This window comes from Phodopus roborovskii, unplaced genomic scaffold (assembly GCF_943737965.1).
Source record: "Phodopus roborovskii unplaced genomic scaffold, PHOROB, whole genome shotgun sequence".
Taxonomy (NCBI): domain Eukaryota; kingdom Metazoa; phylum Chordata; class Mammalia; order Rodentia; family Cricetidae; genus Phodopus; species Phodopus roborovskii.
The window spans coordinates 9,102,689-9,107,693 of record NW_026126433.1 but is presented as its reverse complement, the minus strand read 5'-3'; the positions used below and the strand labels follow the sequence as shown (position 1 = coordinate 9,107,693).

At 42.5% G+C, this 5,005-nt stretch overlaps 1 pseudogene; it reads right to left on the bottom strand.

The window, feature by feature from the left end:
- Positions 1-2,691: 2,691 nt before the first annotated feature.
- On the bottom strand, positions 2,692-3,130 carry LOC127223194 (60S ribosomal protein L27-like; annotated as a pseudogene).
- Positions 3,131-5,005: the final 1,875 nt, after the last annotated feature.

The window sequence follows — 5,005 nt, the reverse complement described above, 5'->3', positions numbered from 1 at the left end:
AATACACTGACAAGAATAGATGCTGCTACAAATATTTCTAATTTGTTTTCTAGACAACAAACATTAGAGACACAAAATGGCTCACCTAAAGCCTGTACACAGGTGGTAAGCAACAGGCCTAGCACTTGACTTACAGGTGTCTGGCTTCAAGACCTATAGATGTTGACTCTGGAGAGAGCCACCATTACTAGTCCAGAGTAAGGTCACAGATGTGAGCTTTCTTCACATCCCTCAATAGACTCTTCCCAGGGAACAATACTTCTAGTACATAGCTTTTAGAGTCATCTTCAGTTGCGTCTTGGTCTCTATCCTCATACCTAATTGAAAGCCATGTATGTGGGCAGGGAGAGAACATTTTCCTATGGGATACCCTTGAGATGGGCCTTGTATCAGGACAGGGCAGATGTCAGGCTTTTTGTGGTGTAAACTGCACGTTCCAGTGGTTTGTCTTCTTGTCCCTGGGGACAGCTATCACTGTCCCGTCTTTTGGCTCCTTTCAGCCCACCTCAGAGCTCCAGTGAATGTACACATCTTCACACTGCATCCAGCTTTAAGGTCCTCTCAGCTCATGTCTTCCTATTTCTAATGCAAGGATGGCTGCTTTTCTCTGTGGCCATTGGTCCTTTGTGGCATCAGGATTGCTCGATAGAAGATATTTTCAAAATCAGGGGGTGAGTTTATTTCCCTTGTGTGGGGAACAGATGAAGTCCTATTTGAAAGTGACATGAACACAACCATGCCAGGGATCCTACTGCCTTAGATATGGAAAAAGCAAGGCATTCCTTGGGCCAGGGCAGGGAAATAACAAAGCCTTCCTCCCCTAGGTTCAGTACAAATGTTGAGTGTGTAGGAAGCATCTATTGCAGCATCCTTCTCCAGGATGTTTACAGCCTGAGCTGGCTGCCTACAGAGACTTCCCATCAAGACTAGCTAACCCCCTTCCTCCTGCTACATAATAAACACACTGAGTTTCTGGGTGCTTCGTAGGTGCCCTACCTCATCATGAGCATACCCCACCTGATCCCAGATTTTCTCTTCATGTGTCTGTTGTTTCTTCATTTCCGGGTCAGCCCAGGCAGGTTTCCAGGACCAAGCCTCATAGGAGGTGGTGCCCTAGGGTGATTTGTGTCATATAGTTTTTTTATTATGAGTTGCTGAAAAGATTTCTTTTATTTAAGTTAGTCCAGCCCATCAGATTGAGCTAACACATATGTAAATAAATTATATTATGTATAAGCACCATTTTTTGGATAGTGAAAGGGTTGGAGACACTCCAAGACCAAGTTCTCAGCTCAAAGACAGAGGGCAGGGAATAAGAGACAGAGACAGGAGACCGAGGACAAGGGGGTTGGTAAAAGAACAAGAGAGAGGGTGAGGGGATATTTGCTCTGGAGGGACAAAGGATTGTCTCTGGATGTGACCCAAAGGCTAATGACAGTTTATAAAGGGGAAAAAAGGGAAAATCCTGTGTTAGGATGAGGTGTTTAATTTTTTTACATTCCAATCCCAGTTCCCCTCCCTCCTCTCCTCCCACTACACCACTCTCCCCTCTCACCATCTGCTCCATGGAGAGGGTAAGGCCTCCCCTAGGAAGTCTACTAAGTCTGTCCCATCATCTTGTTGAGGCAAGACCACCCCCACACCGCTGTGTCTAGGCTGGACAAGGTATCTCTCCATATAGGATGGGCTCCACTAAGTCAGTTTGTACATTAGTGTTAGGTCTTGGACCCACTGCCAGTGACCTCATATATTGTCCCAGTCACACCATTGTCATCTATATTAAGGGAGTTCAGTCTGGTCTTATGCAGGTTCCCCATTTGTCAGACCTGAGTCAGTGATCTCTCACTAGCACCAGTCAGCCGTTTCTGTGGGTTTCCCCATCATGGTCTTGTCTCCTTTTTCATATTATCGCTCTTCCCTCACTTTGATTGTACTCCAGGAGCTTGGCCCAATGGTTAGTTGTGTATTTCTGCATCTGCCTGCTTCCATATGTTTCTGGAAGAGGGTACAAGCTTCTCTGGGGTTTAGATTGGAGGCTGGGTATCCTTTGCTTTATGTCTGGTATCCACTCCATTTATGAGTGAATACATACTATATTTGTCTTTCTGGTCTTGGGTTATCACACTTAGGGTTTTTTTTTTCTAGTTCTGTCCATTTGTCTGCACATTGTAGGATGTCATTGTTTCTCACTGCTGAGTAGTACTCCATTGTGTAAATATACCACATTTTCTTTATCCGTTCTTCAGTTGAGGGGCATCTAGGCTATTTCCAACATCTGGCTATTACAAATAATGTTGCTATGAATATAACTGAGCAAATGTCCTTATGATGTGAATGTGTTTCCTTTGGGTATATGCCCAACAGTGGTATTGAAGTAGGTTGATCCCTAGTTTTCTGAGAAATTGCCATATTGATTTCCTCAGTGGCTGTACAAGTTTGCACTCCCACCCGCAATGGATGAGTGTTCACCTTTCTCCACATCCTCTCTAGCATAAGCTATCATCAGTGTTTTTGATATTAGCCATTTTGATTGGTGTAAGATGGCATCTCAGAGTGGTTTTGATTTGCATTTCCCTGATGACTAAGGATGTGGACCATTTCCCTAAGTGTCTTTCCACCATTTGAGATTGTTCTGTTGAGAATTATCTATTTAGATCTGTAACCTATTTTTATTTATTTTTCCTGTTTTTTTTAACTTTTAATGATGGAAACAAAAATATACCTAAAAGCGAAGCTTCTGGAAAAACCATTTGTTCTTCCGTCTTGTATCATTCCTCAAACTTGACCTTGGCTTTCCTCCTCACCTTGCGTTTCAGAGCTGGGTCTCTAAAGACATCCTTGTTGACAACAGTTTTGTTCAAGGGGATGTCCACAGAGTACCTTGTGGGCATGAGGTGGTTGTAGTTATAAACTTTCACAAAAGACTTGATCTTTGATCACATGGCGATTTTCTTCTTGCCTATGGCAGCTGTCACTTTTCGAGGATAGCGGTCAATTCCAGCCACCAGGGCATGGCTGTAAGGGCGCTCTGAGGTGCCATCGTCAATGTTCTTTACAATGATGGCTTTGCTTCTGGAGTAGCATCCAGCCAGGACTAGCACCACTTTCCTGGTTTCATGAACTTGCTCATTTTGATAGCAAGTAGCCAGTTCCCAGCAGAAAGGCTGTACCCATTTTTAAATTGGATTATTTGGTAGTTTGATGTCTAGTCTCTTGAGTTCTTTGTGTATTTTGGAGATCAGCCCTCTGTCAGATGTGGGGTTAATGAAGATCTTTCCCCATTCCATAGGGAGCTGTTTTTTTTTCTTGCTGACCATGTTCTTTGCCTTACAGAAGCTTTTTAGTTTCAGGAGGTCCCATTTAATTGTTGATCTCAGTCTGTGCTACTGGTGTTCTATTTAGGAATTGGTCTTCTGTGTCTATGTGTTCAAATGTATTTCCCACTTTTGCAAGGAGTTTAATTTTAATTGGTCATGCTAATTAGGTGACCCAAAAGGGGGATTCTGATTGCTGGACTTCCATACTTTGATAGCCCATCCTTTGTAGTCAGCCTCAGTAGGAGGAAGTGGCCAATAAGGGAATGGACCTTGATGCCTAGGTTAGGAATATAACCTAATTGTTTAGTAAGGTTATGGGGGTAGGGCAAGGCCTGCCAGAGCCATGTTTGCCATGCTCAGGCCTACTAGAGCCCATCGGATGATAAAAGGGCAGTATGAAATCCAGAATATAGAATAGGAAATTGGCTTTGTAGGAGTGAGAGCCATTACCTCAGTCCCTACTGTTCCCCACAAGCCAACAATCACTTGCCCACTTCAGATATCTTTCAGGCTATACTTTAAGGCTCTCATCATGGTCTATGGCTCTCTTAAATGCACTGTGTGCCAGCATTCTAGTGAGTTCTTACCTCCTTGAAAGTTTTCTAGATTAACTAGAAAACCTTTAATGACTGTCCAACCCAATGCTGATCACACAAGCCGTTTTTGCCTCTTCATTAGTTTCTCTATGGGAGAAAAGTCATACCTCTCCCAGAGTGTAAAGACAAGGATTAAATGCACTGACATGACAAAATGCAAACAGAGGGGCTCTTCAAAGCATTCACAGTCAACATTATGGATTCTATGTCTTTTTCCTTTGAAAATTGCTTCCTTGGATGAAATTCTTAGGACTGTTGTTGGAAGTGAAATCAGTGATGATACTTTATAATACACACACACACACACACACACACACACACACACACACACACACACACACAAAGAGGTTTCCAGAAGGATTTATCATCCTTAAGAACATCTTTCATTTATTCTCTGATGTTTTCACACATGTGCATAATGTATCGTGACCACAGCCACTAGAGCTCCTTCCCATTCTCTTGTGACCCCCAGCAATCCCCCTTCTACCTTAATGTCCCCTCTCCAATTTTTGTGACCCACAGAATTCAATGACTGCTTCCCTTTGAAATGTAGACTGGGTCTGTTGATGTGGGTCTGTGCAGGTCACCACAGCTATGGTGCCCAGAAGAGTTTGTAAAAGTCCCCTGGTGGGGGTGTTTGAGATGGTCAGCAGGGAAAGTGTCTGCCACCATATCTGCAGACCTGAGTTTCATTCATTCCCAGCCACCTGGTGGGAGGAGAAAACCAACTCCCAAAAGTTATCCTCTGATCCCTATTTGCATTCTATGGAGCATATGCCCCTCCCACACTAAAAACAATTAATAAATACAAGTTTATTAAACTTTTAAAAACCTCAATTGGTGGTGCTTTAGCACAGTATGAGAATATCAGTTTTACTAAAACCTCCAGATTTGGATATAATTTTTAAAATGTATTCTAATTTATTTAAGGGGTGACCATGCATAATATATATGCATATATATATATATGTATATATATGTACAAATATATTTGTGTGATAAGCATGTGCATACTTATTATAGGAAGTGTGCCTCCTTCAGTGAGTTATGGTTCATCTTTTTTTATTTTCCATGGTAGGGTCTTACTATATG